Source organism: Hylaeus anthracinus, unplaced genomic scaffold, assembly GCF_026225885.1.
Source record: "Hylaeus anthracinus isolate JK02 unplaced genomic scaffold, UHH_iyHylAnth1.0_haploid 12000, whole genome shotgun sequence".
Lineage (NCBI taxonomy): Eukaryota > Metazoa > Arthropoda > Insecta > Hymenoptera > Colletidae > Hylaeus > Hylaeus anthracinus.
Genome location: NW_026534347.1, coordinates 5,311,859 through 5,328,558, shown reverse-complemented (window position 1 = coordinate 5,328,558; position 16,700 = coordinate 5,311,859). Strand labels below are relative to the sequence as shown.

The 16,700-nt window shown below is 35.5% G+C and overlaps 1 protein-coding gene across 3 annotated transcripts in view; it reads right to left on the bottom strand.

Moving 5' to 3' along the window:
- LOC128890345 (protein expanded-like) overlaps window positions 1–15,325 on the bottom strand; it is a 133,761-nt gene extending 118,436 nt beyond the window's left edge. For all 3 annotated transcript variants that reach the window (XM_054148757.1, XM_054148756.1, XM_054148758.1), the window contains exon 1: window positions 14,374–15,325. The gene's annotated coding sequence lies outside the window, so the exon portion shown is untranslated. The remainder of the gene's footprint in view (window positions 1–14,373) is intronic.
- Window positions 15,326–16,700: the final 1,375 nt, after the last annotated feature.

The following is a 16,700-nucleotide window of genomic DNA, read 5'->3' as shown; positions in this document are numbered from 1 at the left end:
GTATACTATATGTACAAAGAATAAAATTATTTAAAATATTTAGAGTAGAATGAAACATTAAAAGACATGAATTAAAAGTCTGAACATTTCTGAGAAAGAAAGAATTATATGAAAGTTGTTCGAGAAGAGTAAACACTGTCACGAAGGTAAAAGCAGTATTAATTATTAAATTCTCCTTTAAATTTATCCTATTTTTATCTAATTTCGGATACACTACACAATTATATTGGTAAAATAAAATCTATATAAGCTAAATAAAAGTTTGTACTGCTTTCCTTAGCAGTAGAAATGTAAAAGATGTAATGTACCATAAGCAGCGTAAGAATTTTGCGCAGTACTGTACATAGAACATCTCTACGTGTGCTGTTTTACATTTCATACACCGTGGGCCCCGAACGATCGAATTGTGATCGTTACAAAGTCATTCGGGGGTGTGTGAAAAACGGATAAAAAATTACGTAACGGTTTGTCAGCCATTTCAGCGAGACATTTTCTACGGATAAATAACGACAAACCCACGCACCGGCTATTTTTATTACTAGACTGCGGATGTTTATGCATTTATGGGAAATAGTGGGAGTGGCAGTTTATAGGCAGTGGCAGTGCATTTAGAAAAAAATGTCAAAGAAAAAACACGAATGGTACAAAGAGTACTATACTTGTACTATACTTGTACTATACTTGTACTATGGTACAAAGAATACTTACTATATTTGAAAAACTGTATTTTTTTGTAAGTGCAATGGTCTATGTGCAGTCGATAGATGCGTTACTTTTATAAATTTGAAGTTTGGTAGCCATGCAGTTGTTCTTGTTACTATTATTCTAACAGATTGCAAGTGTACTTGATAATTATAATAATTGCAAAAGAATAACAATAAGTAAAACTATATTTAGGACTTACAAGGTTGGTTACTTTAATGTACCAAAATGAAGAGTAAGTGTGCCTGTTTAAACTAGAATTATAAATTATTGAATATAAAAATCCAGAATTAATATCTACACCTAATATACACCTGTATTATAATTATACAGATCTGAAGATGACTCGAGACAGTAGAGCCGAAACGTAATAAAAATTGCTCGTGCAGGCCTGAGGGTTCACACTGATTTATTTAATTATTTATTTACATGGCACTCTTCTCACATTTTCCACAGACGCCTCCGTATTTGTACAAAGAATTCGGTACCGTCATTGTCCTCCAAATAAAGCGAATGAATCACGTCTCCGCAATTTTCTGTAGCCTTTGATCGCGTGCATTTTACAGACCATGTAAATTAGCTCCCCATAACCCAATGTCGCACAACATCTCGCGTATTTACAATGTCTTTTCTTTTTCTTCGTGTTTTTGAAAGGCGTCTATGCTTGCAGGGAGTTCAAGGCACGACATCGACGCTGCATTAATTTACACTTTGTCCATTATTTATTTTCTCTTTACTTAGGAACTCCTCGAGACATATTTCATTTAAGGCTTGTATGTAATTTTTGAAAGATTCGACGTCTTATCGAGGCAGATATTTCATCGAAAACGCGACGATTCGTTTATTACGATGCATCGCTCTCTTCGATTAAAAGAAATACGTCAGACATTCTTCCATTTGCAAACAAGTTTTCGGATAGGTGCCGCGTAACGCCTCCAGATAAGATCTAAATTTGTACATAACTTGTTTCGTCATTTTCGCGCTTACCAGAGATTCACGAAACTCTCTTGTCACTGGATTTCTCGGATGCTCGATGCTCGATTCGAAACGACCGTTGGCATTCTGCGCGCCACGGTTGCAACAACACATGACACTAATGGGTCATCTCCTCCAAACGTGAATTCTCATTTACAATTTTATATATTTATCTCTGGTACATAATCTTTTGGCAAGATGAGCCGATAACAGGCCTGTTGGCTGATGTAATTAAATATTTTCTGGTGTGATTATTTTTCCATATGTACGAGAAGAGTGTCAATGTTTTTTATTAATTTATAATGACGTTTGTAATTGAGATTTATAAAAAGAAAACGAATTTGACAAGAAATTTTAGTATGAACTTAAATTTCAATGAGAATTTTATAAGAAATTTATAGTACAGAGTGTAAATGCTTAATAATTTATGATGACCGTAATGATAATGTGCGATATTCGTCGTTTGTTTGTGCATTTTTGTGTGCTACTTGTACGAAACTTGTAGTTTTTATGTGGAACATGCGATTTGTGTGCTGTATGTATAATTTATGTATGATGCGCGAGTTGTTGGACGAATTTTTATAAATATTGTTGTTTTTAAGTTTGTTGGATTTTTCTGTGGAAGATTTTTGTGATTGCATAGTATACTATAGCTTGTCTAGTTTGTGTAGAACCTGAATTTTTACGTAAACTGTATAATTATTGTAGCTCGTGTACGGTGTACACGGTCTGGTTTGTGTAATACATGTATTTTCATATAAAGTATGAAATTTTTATAAAAATTTTTGTAATATTTACATTCTTATTATACATTCTTTTACATGGAATATGTGTATTGTGTGCACTTTATAATTATTGTTTGATCTACATGGTATTTATAACATTCCGTGCACTTTTGAGAGATTTTTAAGTATTCATCATATTCTTCGTTGAAACGCGTAATTTTTGTACTGTATATTGTGTTGTTTCTGTGATACTTATATTTTTATATAAAACGTGAGATGCTTTTAAATACAATTCGTCAGAAATTTATTGTATTTTTATGCAGAATCTAATCTTTGATACTGTATATGTCTCTTATCAGATCCTAGTTATATTTTTTGTATAAAATGTGTGATTTTTTCCGAACTTGTATTTTATAACAGAACATCGATTCGTTGTAAATCACACTACGTCGTCTCCAACCTGGTGCGAAACCTCGGGCCACGCGATGGCCAATTTGAAATTCTAAAGGTACTCCGTGGAAATTGATGCGAGAGTCCGCCGTGAGCTATTACTCCAGAAGGCGCTTAAATATCTGATAACAGTACAGGTAATCAGCGTCGAGGAATCGAACCTGTCTCGATTCTGAGTCGCGCGTGAACCGAGGGAATTCGGTATACCGTGCTAACGGCTTCTGCGAAATTTCGGCACGGGACAGCTGATGTATTCTGGCTTAACACATCCTTCCGTCGTCTCGTAACCGCGGCAGTTAGGGCCCCCCCTAATGGAAACGTAATCACCGAGGAGAGAATATTGGACCAGCGATCGAGCTCAGACACCATTCTTTTCCATATCCTTCTCTTGAAACCGGGTGTCCGTGATTATTATAATTATATTTCGGTGCAATGGATTTGTATATTCTAATCCTTTATTCTTCCTCCTTTAAGTAAATCCGAAACGTTATATATTTCGCGTGTTTGACACGTTGACGGCCATACTAAACTCTTAAAAATGTCTACTGTAATGAATTTGTATGAAATACTTGAATTTCGGTGAAGTTAGACAAATAAATACCACGATAAATATTTGATCACGTAGTTTCCAATAGTCGGTAAATAAAATTTAATTTCCTTTGACATTTAACTTTCAAAATTAATTTTTTTCGTTCTTCAGTAAAAAGCACTGTTACCCATATATGAGTGACATGGCGATCGACGTGTTAAATGACCACACATTCCTCAAACATTCATCGTCAGTGGTCTCCAAAAAATAGGTCTCATATAAAAAGGATCTCTTTCACGATTTCTACTTATTTCTGAATGAAGGATTATCGTCCGTTAGGTTGTAATAATTATTTAAATGACCACATATTCCACAATACCAGTTTTCTCCAAAAAATTAAGATCCTTATAAACAGGATTCCTTTTATAGTTTCGAACCATTCCTGAATGAAGGACCGCCATCTGTGTGGCTTAACAATTCATTAAATGACCATTTGTTTCATAAAGATTTAACATCAGTTGTCTCAACAAAAAGTGAGTCGCATACAAGATCAATTTCATTCACAGTTTCGACTTGAATTAATTTCTGAATGAAGAATCGTCTTCTATTTGGTTGTAACAATTCGTTAAATGACCATTTGTTTCATAAACATTTAACATCAGTTGTCTCAACAAAAAGTGAATTTTATACAACATCAATTTCATTCACAATATTGACTTGAATTATTTTCTGAATGAAGAATCGTCTTCTATTGGTTTGTAACAATTCGTTAAAAATAACCAGACATTCCACAAATTTTGGACATCTTTCCGTCCTCTCGTAACTACGGGAGTTAGGGTGCCCCCGATGGAAACGTAATCACGGAGGAGAGAATATTGGTCCAGCCAACCTCCTTTTCCGTATCCTTCTCTCGAAAGTCGCAAGAGAGAACGCGAACGCTCGCGCGCACGGGGTGTCCGTGATTACCATAATTATATCTGGGTGCGATGAGTCATACCACGGTGTGTGCTCGTAACACGAAAAACGAGAGGAAAGCGGGCATCGTTTCGTATACTCCACGTGCACACACTGCCAAATTCCGATAATCTAGTATACGCTCATAGTTTGACCATGCTTTTTAAAGGACATTTGGCAATTCTTGACGGTTGTATTCTTCAGAAGAGTAAGTTGTTCACGCGGAATTATTTCTTACACGAAGCTATTAGAAACAATTTAATTTAATAGAAAATTGATAATTGTAATTGACTATTGATCCTCACTTTTACATGGCTATTTAATTCCATAGATAATTAATAATTGTAATTGACTATTGATCCTCACTTTTACATGGCTATTTAATTCCATAGATAATTAATAATTGTAATTGACTATTGATCCTCACTTTTGTATGGCAGCTGAATTTAATTCCAATTGAAAATTGATTCTAAATAAAATTAAAGGGTTACCATATTTCAAATCTGACTCGAACAATTAAAATTGAAGTTAATAACATCAGATTAATAAAAATGTAATTGCTTGTTATCGAACACTGCTACGTGATTAAAGATCTCGATGAAATAATGACCATGAAATAGACACAGTTCTATGAATAGACAAGTTCTCTATTCTACATATTTTATTCTATATATTTTTGAATCTGAAACCGTAGAAGAAGCACCAACTAGCAAAAGGCCGTGTGCAGGGCCAATAGCATTAACGATTTTTAGCCGCGATAACGTTGCGCAATGGGAGAGCGTGTGATAAAAATTGGATATTTAAGTCGGACCTGGACTTAATTAGACTTTCATTTCTCATCGCGATCCGCGAACTAGCGTTACCGGTTTTTACGATCGGTCGAATAAATCCGACCAAGCTGCGTTCGGAGATCGATTATAAGCGTGAAATAAAAGAGGAAGAGAGACGGGAGAGAGAAAAAAAGGAAGAGAAGAAGAGTATAGCTAGAGAAAAAAGGACGGTAGGAAGAAGGTATGAAAGGAAGAGAGAAAGAAGACGAAGAAGAAGAAGAAGAAGAAGAGTCGCTCGGTTCCAGACTTTATATAGAATCTGGACTGTGTAGCTACCGACCACCATCTGTCGTCCGACTATAGATACTAATCTTCAACGCTGAAGAGATAAAGGGCGAAGAGGGAGATCGCGCTTTGTCTTAGCCGCCCCACGGCATTCCTTCGTTCGAGGCAACCTCCAGCCCAAGAATTATAATCACCCCGCGGTATCCACCGAATATTTAGACCCTCGTAGACAAAATTTTTTCAACCCAAGGTGGCTGCCGGTCTTCCCGTAACGGAAGAGGAGGGAACGATGCTGGAATGGGTGCTCGACCGTTGGAGAAAGGAAGAAGGCCAACAGAAGCACCTGCGCGCGTTCCACCTTCGACCACATTCTTTGTGATTTCCTCGAGAAAAATAGCTCCGGTATTCCCGGGGCGGCTTTCGGGCCGCATACGTATGCGCGCCGTTCTAATAACCGTAAAAAGCCGAAAGGGCGGGCGCGCGGACGAGAAAAATTTTTCCATTTTCCAGCCACCCCTAAGAGAAAATTCCTGATCGGCGGCGAACCGACAGGTACGGCCGTAACTTTGTTCGAATAAAAGGTACACCAATAAAGGCGATGCAGAGGAATTTGTGAGGTTTGTTTTGTGGAACAATTATATTTCTATTTGATCGTTACGGGATATTTCGGTTTATTATTGGAATTGCAATTTAACGAGTATCTATTATGCAAATAGTTGCAAAGGAATTTCCGAGGTTTGTTTTGTGGAATAATTACATTTGTATTTGATCGTTATGGGATATTTCAAATGAAATTGCAATTTAACGAGTATCTATTATGCAAATAGTTGCAAAGGAATTTCCGAGGTTTGTTTTGTGGAATAATTACATTTGTATTTTATTGTTATAGGATATTTCAGTTTATAATTGAAATTGCAATTTAACGAGTACTTAATATGCAAATAGTTGTTCGACTTTTATATTCGTTTATTGTATACATTTTTATATATAATTTATTTGATTTTGAAGATATCAAGCAAGACGTAACTGTATCCTTTTTTACGAAGATTCTGGATCCGTTTATGATCCAGATAGGACTTAAAGAAGAACGTCTATCTTCCACTAAACAAAAAACGCTTGTTAAGGCTACATAAAACCAAGAATTTGAAAGAAAAGAGCGTAAAAAGTATAAAACTCAATGTTTTAGTCTCCAAACAAGGCAGACCCCTTAACGGGAGAAAGAATTCTTGCGCGGCATTGTCATAGCCTCGCAATTACTCAAACATAACGAATGGCACGAATACGAAACACCGAGTCACTTATACTCTTAGATTTCAATTATTTTTATCCTGCGTTTTAAACGAAGCGATTCGAATTCCTTATACAGCGACAAAGTGAAAATCGTAAAGTGTCCGAATATTGAATTTACTTACTGTACCTCGAGAATGGAGAAATACAACGCGAAATTGACTGGTACCCGTGCTTAACGCGTTATAGGACAGCCAGAAATTCTTTTGGATGTTACTACGCGTGTCGGAAGAACCATGGCCACGGTTGGTATACCGCTTCCACGAAACCGTCGTCGGATTGGAACTTTAAGTGGATCCTAGAGAATTGATGGATTCCAGGCTGGCCTGCTCGTAAAACCGAGATGAGCCTTCTACGCGCCTCTACTTATCGTTAGGACAGTATCGTTATTGTGCCTGGAAATTATAAGAACGAGGACGGAAAGTCAGCCGAGGCCATCATTCAGGCATTCCTAACTGCGCCTCGGAACACCATCCGTCCGTCTTCAATGTTTGCCATCAATTACTAAGCCTGGCTAATTTTGTCTATTTCTCGGTTTCTTTGAAAAGATTTCGCACGTGTGCTAGCGCAGAAACGTTTCGTCGAGTTCCTTTATAATCGTGCTTCTTTATTTACGTTTTTATATAATCTCCTCTGTCTGGTACAAATCTTAAATATTTCATCACACAGTATTTCATCACAAGAGTATCTTACCAGAAATTTCAAGAGTGGTATTCACCCCTTGAACATGAATATCAATTGCTCCCAAAAAACTTTGTTAGCATTTTTTAATGGTTCGTTTACCAAATTTTATGCAATGGATGATGTTCCTTGAAAGAGTGCTAGCACAGAAACGTTTCGTCGAGTTCTTTTATAATCGTGCTTTTTCATTTATGTTTCTACATAATCTCCTCTATCTGGTACAAATCTTAAATATTTCATCACAGGGGTATTTTATCAGAAATTTCAAGGGTGGTATTCACCCCTTGAACATGAATATCATTTCCCCCCTAAAACCTTTGTTAGTATTTTTTAATGGTTCGTTTATCAAATTTTATACAAATTGAAAACTGTCAATTGAATGATGTTCCTTGAGAGAGTGCTCATACAGAAACGTTTCGTCGAGTTCTTTTATAATTCTGCTTCTTTATTTACGTTTTTATATAATTTCCGCTGTCTGGTACAAATCTTGTGATTTACTGCATAATTCATTATTTAAAATTTCACTTCGATATTTCATCACACAATACGACTAAAAATAAAGACACGGAGCAAAACTATTTAGAAGATAATGACTGATATATTGCAGCAAAGACGAAAACCTAACCCAGATCATATTTTTATTTTTAGGACAGCGGCATAAGAAAAACTAGATTCCAACAAATAAAATTGTTTCTACACCTTTTTCTACTCCAAAGATTTTTGTACACACTTTTTTTTATTAATACTCTCACTTTCTCGGTCCTTCGAGAAGAACCGTCAAAAAGGAAAAGAGCAATCACGTAGGAAGACCTATCGTGGCATCATCGCGATATTATTCATCACGGTTCTGGTATCGTATAGTTAATCTCGCACACTAAGGTATGCCTAACCCGTACGTGACACAGGTAGCGTATCTTTCGTGGACCAAATTTTCGAGAAAAAGAATCCCTGTAAGGTGCATCGAAAAAATTAAACGGCATCTGTGCACGATGTTTTCTTATGGGGGCATCTAATTAGAGGTACACATCCAGCCACTCGCTGTTTACCTCCAGTACTATAATAATTCAGCGAGTGGATATATTTTTTTTAACGGTGGGAACAATGAAGAGAAAAATTCTTCACTAAATAGGAATTTTTAATTTCTTTTAAGTTGACGTTTCAAGATATGTATTTGTATATGTATTTTTCTGTTTATATGTTCATATATACAATTGTAATATATTTTGAAGAGAACCAAGATTGGTAATGTATATATTGCCGTTATTGGTTCTTTTTAAAATGCATTATAATCGATATAAATAAGTAATAATATTGAATATTGATATTGAAGATGCATACAATGGATCCATTAGAATTCCTGAAGAGGAGTAATCTAAAACTGATGGGCAAGAAATTAAACATTCACTGAAGATCACCTAGTGAAAATTTCTCTTTACTGTTATTATCACAAGAAACGTGCAAGGATGAAGAAATAGAGAAAAGAAGGTAATTGTATATTCACTAAACTATAAAGATACTAAATAAGCAAATAAATTACAGAAACTTTGATATTAGTTAATTCATGAATATGTAATAAATAGTCAGGAAATAATTTCTTTTTCGAAAAATAAAATAAATTTCATGCAACACAGGGTTAAATAAAATTTTAAAATACTAACAAAATGGGAATTTACTGGTGTTAGATATTACCACATGTGTATTAAAATTCATAACAAATGAAATAAATTTTACGACTAAAAGGACTAGCGTCTCTTTAAACACAATAATATTTTAATTAAATGTCTAACACGCGTTATGTTGAGACTTTCTAATGTAATACTACTTCACTTAATGGATGTCAGTGGAGTGGATAATCCAGTAACAATTTGGATCACCTAATTTAACTTGTGAATATATCTGGGAATTATTCCAATGCAACCTTGAGATGGTGATTCGATCTATGTAATGAATCTTTGATGAATTGACTCATCTTTAGGAATGTCAAAGGCTACGCGTATTAGGATAAGACGCGATGCATTTATACGGTATCTCCCCGATGCATCGTCAGCTATTGTGTTACTCGTGCCTATGTAAATCTCTTTGGTTTCTTTCTTGAGCAAGCTGGGTAACGTAACAAATGACTAGACGAGTAATTAGCATAGGAAAATGCGATCGACTAGGTATTAAGAACCGTGCCACACGCATTGGAGGCTATTAAGTTCTCTTATAGGATGTTCACGTGAAATCTTATCTTCTTTCTTCTTTTATTGATACTTGTCATAATCGTATTCTCTTCATTCTTCTACTGAATGCACATATTATTATAATATTGGAATACATTACAGACCTTTATTGTATATTTTATTATAGCGATTCGTTAAATGACCGCACATTCGCCAAACATTCAACGTTAATGTTCTCAAAAAAAAAAAAAAGAAAAAAAAAACGAGTACTATATAAAACGAATATGGTCGGAGTTACGCGGTGCTTCGTAATTGTTCGCTATTTAAAAATATACGAGCGGTCGCGGTGTAGCCACCCGCAGCAGATTTGAAAAGTTCAAAAGAAGATTTTGTTCAGCCGGAGCTGAAAATACGACGCTGCCGTACCAAAGGTCTTTGGACGTCCTCTCGAATGTCGGCTGAAGAGATGACTGGGATATTATTTGCCCTGGCACAACGGCCTCCAACGTAGCCTCGAAAAGTATTTTGCGCAGGCGATATTTACGCAGGACAAACATACAAAAGTACAAGGCAGCACCGAGGGCGCGAGGGGATGCAAAGCTAACGTGGCCGGTATGACACGGGGAGTAATAACTTACGATATCGTGAACACTTGGTCACGCACGCCGCATCGTGCGGTTTTACACGAAACGAAAGAAGTGTATGCATTCCTTTCTTTTTTGCATACCATCCACGGGTACGGAGCCGCGACGCGGGCTTCGTTCGCTTCTTTATACAGTTTGTTGAAACTTTGCATTTCGATTGGGGTTGGAAACAATTTTTAAGGGAGGCATTCAACATGCAGTTATTTTCTACGTTTTGAAAATATTCTTCTATGGTTTTTAACGCGGAATGCAATAGTACAAAATTGAATAGTACAAAATTGAATTTGGAACAACACTTTTTTACATCATTTTGATAACTGAAAAATAAACGGATCACAGGAACCGTACTCCCGTTTCTACCTTTCAAAGAGTATGTAAAAATAATTTGATTCGAATAACTTCTTTTTTGAAGCAATATTTTAATTCCAAGTTGAATAATTTATTGTTTCTCCCTTGTATATTCATGTAGCATACGTAATATATCTAATGATTTATTCCCTATGATTATTGGATCGAACAGTTTTAGGACTACCTTCTATTTTCATTCGCTGTATGTAAAATAAATGACTCATGACTCGATACATAATTTCCAAAATAAAATCCCGATCTCCCCTCGATATAACAGCACCAGCGACCCCAACTAGTGGCGTTATAACGAGGTCTCACTGTATTCATATTCAGAGCGTCGAACCAACGTTGGGGAAGTGTTCTGTGCCTCCAGTCGAGCATTTCTATACCATTATGGTTGCGAACTGTAAAGTCTGTAAGAGTTCCAACGCATCAAAAGGACGAGCATTCTCGCCGGCGTACATAAACCACATAGAAAAGATCGTAGAAAATCATAGCGTTGGAATTCCCGTCAGCGAAATTACGCCAACTAATACACAGTGAGCAAAACAGTCTCTGTTACTCAGAAAATATGAAAGAATCGTAAAGTTTTATGCGAAAAATTTCCTGTCGAATCGTTTCCTTTATGGCTTTTTCTCATACAGAATGCACGTCGAGTCGGAGGAATGTAAATTGTCTGTGTCTGCTAAAAACCTGCCGTTATAAATATTCTTTATCGACGTCGAATGTTATATGCTTATGTACAATTCACGTTAATATGAAAAAAAAGGAATTCAAAATTTAATGTAACGTTTCGAAGATTTTAAAGGTAGATTTTAAGCTCTTTAATCATTCATTGTTTGTTCGATTAAGATGGCGGACGATATGCGGTCATTACAGATGCATCTAATTGAAAGATACTCTTATTCTAAGTGCATTTTGTGGAATTTTTAAAAATTGTTAAGGTGTATCTCCGCCATTATTCGAGCATTATTAAAGAAATAATTAATGAGTGAATATTTTTTATGATTCTTGAAAGAGTGTTTTTTTTTGTGTCCCAACAAAGGACGTTTTCAATATTTCAATATATAATTTTGTGAAGAGTTCAGAATTAGAATTTTTATTCTCAGCGTTTGTATTTAATCTGTATTTGACGTTTTCAATATTTCAATATATAATTTTGTGAAGAATTTAGAATTAGAATTTTTATTCTCAGCTATATTCTCGGTAACTCCGAAAATTCGCAAGTTTAATTCCAGGCGAAAATTATTGCCGAAATGGTCATCCGTTGGTTACTCAATCCCAAAGGTGTACTCGGATGCGGTTCACGTTCCGCAACGAGATTACTTTTTCCAGATATAAACCAGAAGAAGTTAACCTCAACAACACTGGCTACACGCGGTCGAATGCGCGGGTGCCGCGAGTCAGAATGCGCGCATGCGCATCCGCTGTGGAATGTGCCCTCCCCCCATGGACTCTCTTCCCGTCCCGCGACCAGCGATGGACTCGAGACGCTTCCAAATACCTTGAATATTATTCGAAACTGTTAGTCCTTGAAGAATTCGACAAATTTTTCAACGAGCTTGTCCGAAATCTTGGAAACGGCTTAAACGGTTTCGGTTTCATGCTCGAAACCATCTCGAGAATTCGTTGGAAGAAATTCTAATCTATAAATGCCAGAGGGCGTACAGAAGATGAAATTTTCTCTGAAATCTATAAAAGCATTGGTCTGATTTGAAATCATCTTCGCAATTCAATGCATGAAAGCCTAATTTATAAATGCGACAAGAAATTGCACATAAGAAAGGTGAATTTTTCTCTGAAATTTTCTCTGATACAGGAACGTTTCGTCGAGTTCTTTTATAATCGTGCTTCTTTATTTACGATTTTATATAATCTCCTCTGTCTGCTACAAATCTTAAATATTTCATCACACGAGTATCTTATCAGAAATTTCAAGGGTGGTATTCATCCCTCGAACGTGAATATCAACTGCCCCCCAAAAAACTTTGTTAGCATTTTTTAATGGTTCGTTTACCAAATCTTATACAAATTGGAAATTGTCAATTGGATGATGTTCCTTGAGAGAGTGCTCATACAGAAACGTTTCGTCGAGTTCTTTTGTAATCATGCTTCTTTATTTACGATTTTATATAATCTCCTCTGTCTGCTACAAATCTTAAATATTTCATCACACGAGTATCTTATCAGAAATTTCAAGGGTGGTATTCACCCTTTGAACACGAATTAGAATTTTTTAATGGTTCATTTACCAAATCTTACACAAATTGAAAACTGTCAATTGTATGATGTTCCTTGACAGAGAGTATCGAATACCCATCACTCCTCGAGTCCCTTCCTTCCCCTCCGACGGCCGTCGTCCTGCTGTCGACCCTTGCAACCCCTCTTCGTCACACTACAATCGGCTCATTCCACTCGGCGACGTGCTGTCGTACGGTGGTCGTCGAAATGCGCATACACGGACGCACACGTATTTAAAAGTGCACGTCCGCCGCGAGGAATTCTTTACGCGCGAATATCGTGCATACGTGTAATTCTCCTCCGGGGAGTAGAGGCAGTTTTTCGCAATAACGCTACTATTTCGATTTTCGCGGACTTATTCGAACGAACTTAGAACGAGAGAAAGGGGTCATTAACACTTTTTGCCGGAGGAATACTAAAGAATGGCGACGGGGATATCTCGTCGAGAGGACTGCGTTTAGAAAGCAATTTTCGTGCCGATGGAGTACGCGTTTCGTTACAAAAACAAAACAATTATGGAGTAATATATCAATATAATGATAATAATATATCAAACTCGGAGCGGAAATTAGCACTCCATTTATTCCGACGAAACATTAGACTTGGTTTTATTCCGATAACTTTTTCTTTTCAATAGTTGAATAGCTTGTCCGGATATCTCTCCAAGTTTTATATTTTATAAATGCGAATTTGGATTTATCGGACAATATATTTCCATGCGATGAGCTATAATTGAGTGTGTGGTTAAGGTAATGGACGGTGGAATTGATTTATTGGCGCTACGACGGAATATATTGAAAGCATGAAATAGTCAATCGATAGACCATTAAACGTTTTACTTTTTTGCGTTACGTGAATTATCAGCGGGATGTTAAACATCCTATTGGGTAGTAAAAAAAATTGATACCATTATCCTCGAGGCCGTTGCCTATGGAGAAGTAATGGAGCAATGTACATCTTAATTTTCGTTACCCGCGCTTTTCGAAAATGCCGCGCTAAATTAACCTATAACAGTTCTACGCTCCGAAATACTATTAGGTTGTCCCGAAAGTTTCTTTCGCGAGTTGCACTCAGTTATTTTATGTGGTTGTGTTTATATAAATAGACAATCTAATTTCATAGATATTCATGTTGTAACAGGAATGGAGCAAAATGAATCGTGCACAATTCAGTAATGTAACATAAAACATAACTATTGTGCATGTATTACTTATTAATAAAGCGAAAGAAACTTTTCGGACAACCTAATGCTAGTACATGTATCGAAAACTTTCAATAGAAAAGAAACTACAGAAAATACTTTCAACCGATACGTTTAAACTAAATGTCGTATAACAATATATGTCTATGTATTACAACAACTTCAAACCACCAACTCCGCAGAAAATCACACAATCACATTATATATGGATGATGTAAAGCTACTAGCAGCAACAAACCATATTAAAACAACTTTAATGCTCCGAATCGTCACGATGTAGTTAAAAGGTAAATATATCAACACACGATCTGTTACAACAGCGTACTCCAAAAGTACACGAGTTCAATACAGTTAATTCGTACGTAGAGTAATTCGTTGTTATTGCGAGTATGCGAAACATAGAAATACAAAAGGGTTACCTCTTTACGTTTCCAGTGATTTATCTCAGCGAAGAGAACATCCCGGCGATGCACGTAATCCGGTTAATCCAACATAACACAAAGAAGCGTGCTTTAGGCGCGCAACAGGTGGTCGTAACGAATATAAACACTTTTGAGTAAGGATATTATAAAATACACAACACAACACAAAATCGCACGTTTGCCGCCGCTTACACGAGACTTCGCGATCTCACGTGATCCTGGACGCGGTCGAAACGAATTCCACTTCGTCTATCTCCCTCTCTCTTTTTATCTCTCTCTCTCTTTCTCTCTTTCTCTTTCTCTTTCTCTTTCTCTCTCTTTCTCTGTTTCTTTCGCACGCCTATGGAAATCGCGGTAAAACCGTTAATCACGTTATCGGGAACGACATTGTTACTCGAGGAACATTTGTCAGGTTTGTTGGGTGAGCGTGGTGCATGCGAGTTTGAAAAACATAGGACGACAGTCCTTTTGGAGCAAGACGTACAAGACTGAACGAAACACCAACACAACGTACTTCACCGGCGGCCGGCGAGTGACTGACTAGTGGCACACGCCGGCTTCCCATAGTCGAGGAGCAAACCTAAAGGCGGAATCGACTTGCATTGCACCCCACGAAACCCAGTGGCGCATTATACCTCCATGGTGCCCAAGACAAAATGGAATTTCTCCTTAACGAAACCAAACTCTTCCACAAAATACAAGTTAGTCCAGAATTCGTTGCTAATGACCTCGATGTCGATGCGACGTAAAACATTAATTTAAAAAAAAAAAAAAAAAAAAAAAAAAAATGGAATTTCAGGCTCCAGTTAGTTGGTTATTTATTTTCTTTAGACTTTTACAATTTTTTGAAATTTTGGAAATTTGGAAATTTTTCTTCCTTGTTACACTACAAAGTGGTGCACAATTTTTTTGCAGGTCTTACATTAAATTTTCTAGATATCTTACTTTCACTCATTCATTCCTTAATAGTTTTTTACATTAAAATTTCAACTCTCATTCTTTCATACTTTGTTTTTAGTTTCTTTTCTTTATTAATTTACTTACATTTTTGAAATTAATTTACTTACATTTTGAATTCGTTTTATCGAGAGAAAAAACCATTCGAATTACGTAAGAGATAATATCGTAAAACATTGTTTCAACAGGCCAGTTTTCCATTTAACTACGTGTAAATTTGTTATACATAGAAACTGTCGTAACTTTTGAAAAGGCTGAGTAAAACGACTCCAAATTTTTTTAGAAACCTTGGGAAACTTGTTAAAATAATTAACAAAATTTTAAATAAATATTGACTATTTTAATACTTCTCCCAAAAAATGATTAAAATAGAAATATTAACTACTTATTGAAATTCAACGTTTAATCTTAGTTTTTGTTAATAGAAGAAACAAGTTTTAATTTAATGCTTTAGTATTTGAATACTTCAGTACTTTAAGCGTTAGTAAATAATAATTAATATTAATATTATTTAAGGTTTATTATTATAATTCGGTATAATTTTTTCTTTTACTTTTAACCTTTTAAGAATTTATAATCTTTATTAACGATTAATATATAAATTCCGATGTTTATGGACATCGAAAACTTGTTTTGTGCTCTTGAAAACCTGACATATGATGTTACGTTGGAAACTGCACTTAAGTTTTCGACTCGTTTCCACAATTACCATTTTATTATCTTACATGTTGATCGTCAGTTTTTATATTACAAACGATTAACGTTAATGAGTATTTGAAATATTGATTTTAAGACCTCCTATGATTAGTAGTTTGTATAGACGTCCTTTTTGTTTATAGAATAATGCGCCACTGGCGAAACTATGCGTGAACTGCATGAACTATCATAGTGCACCGATAGCATAATGTGCGACGAATCGTATCGTATCGATTGCAAACTTTTTCATTATATTTTCTATACATCAGACAAATTCATTATTGCATATAACGTAACTTTTATTATATTTATTATGCATATTTTATAAACTTCATTTTGTACTTACAGTAATTCAAATTATGTAATATTATTTTTATTAATAATAGAAGTATACAAAATATACTGACATGTTTTAATAATATTTAATAATATTCTAATCGTATCTGTGTAATAACAAAGAAATTAATTTTTTTAATTACAATTTTGTACAGTAACGTAACTAAGAATGTGCAATGTAGGCTTTCATAAAAATCTCAGCTTTGTAACATACAAAACAGTAATATAATATCAGTTAATTTCTTTCCAGCAGTGTACGTTTGTAATAAATAGCAAAAACGAAGAAGTCTCGTAATTGTTTTACCAGCAATATTTTATACAAAATTATAATTTAA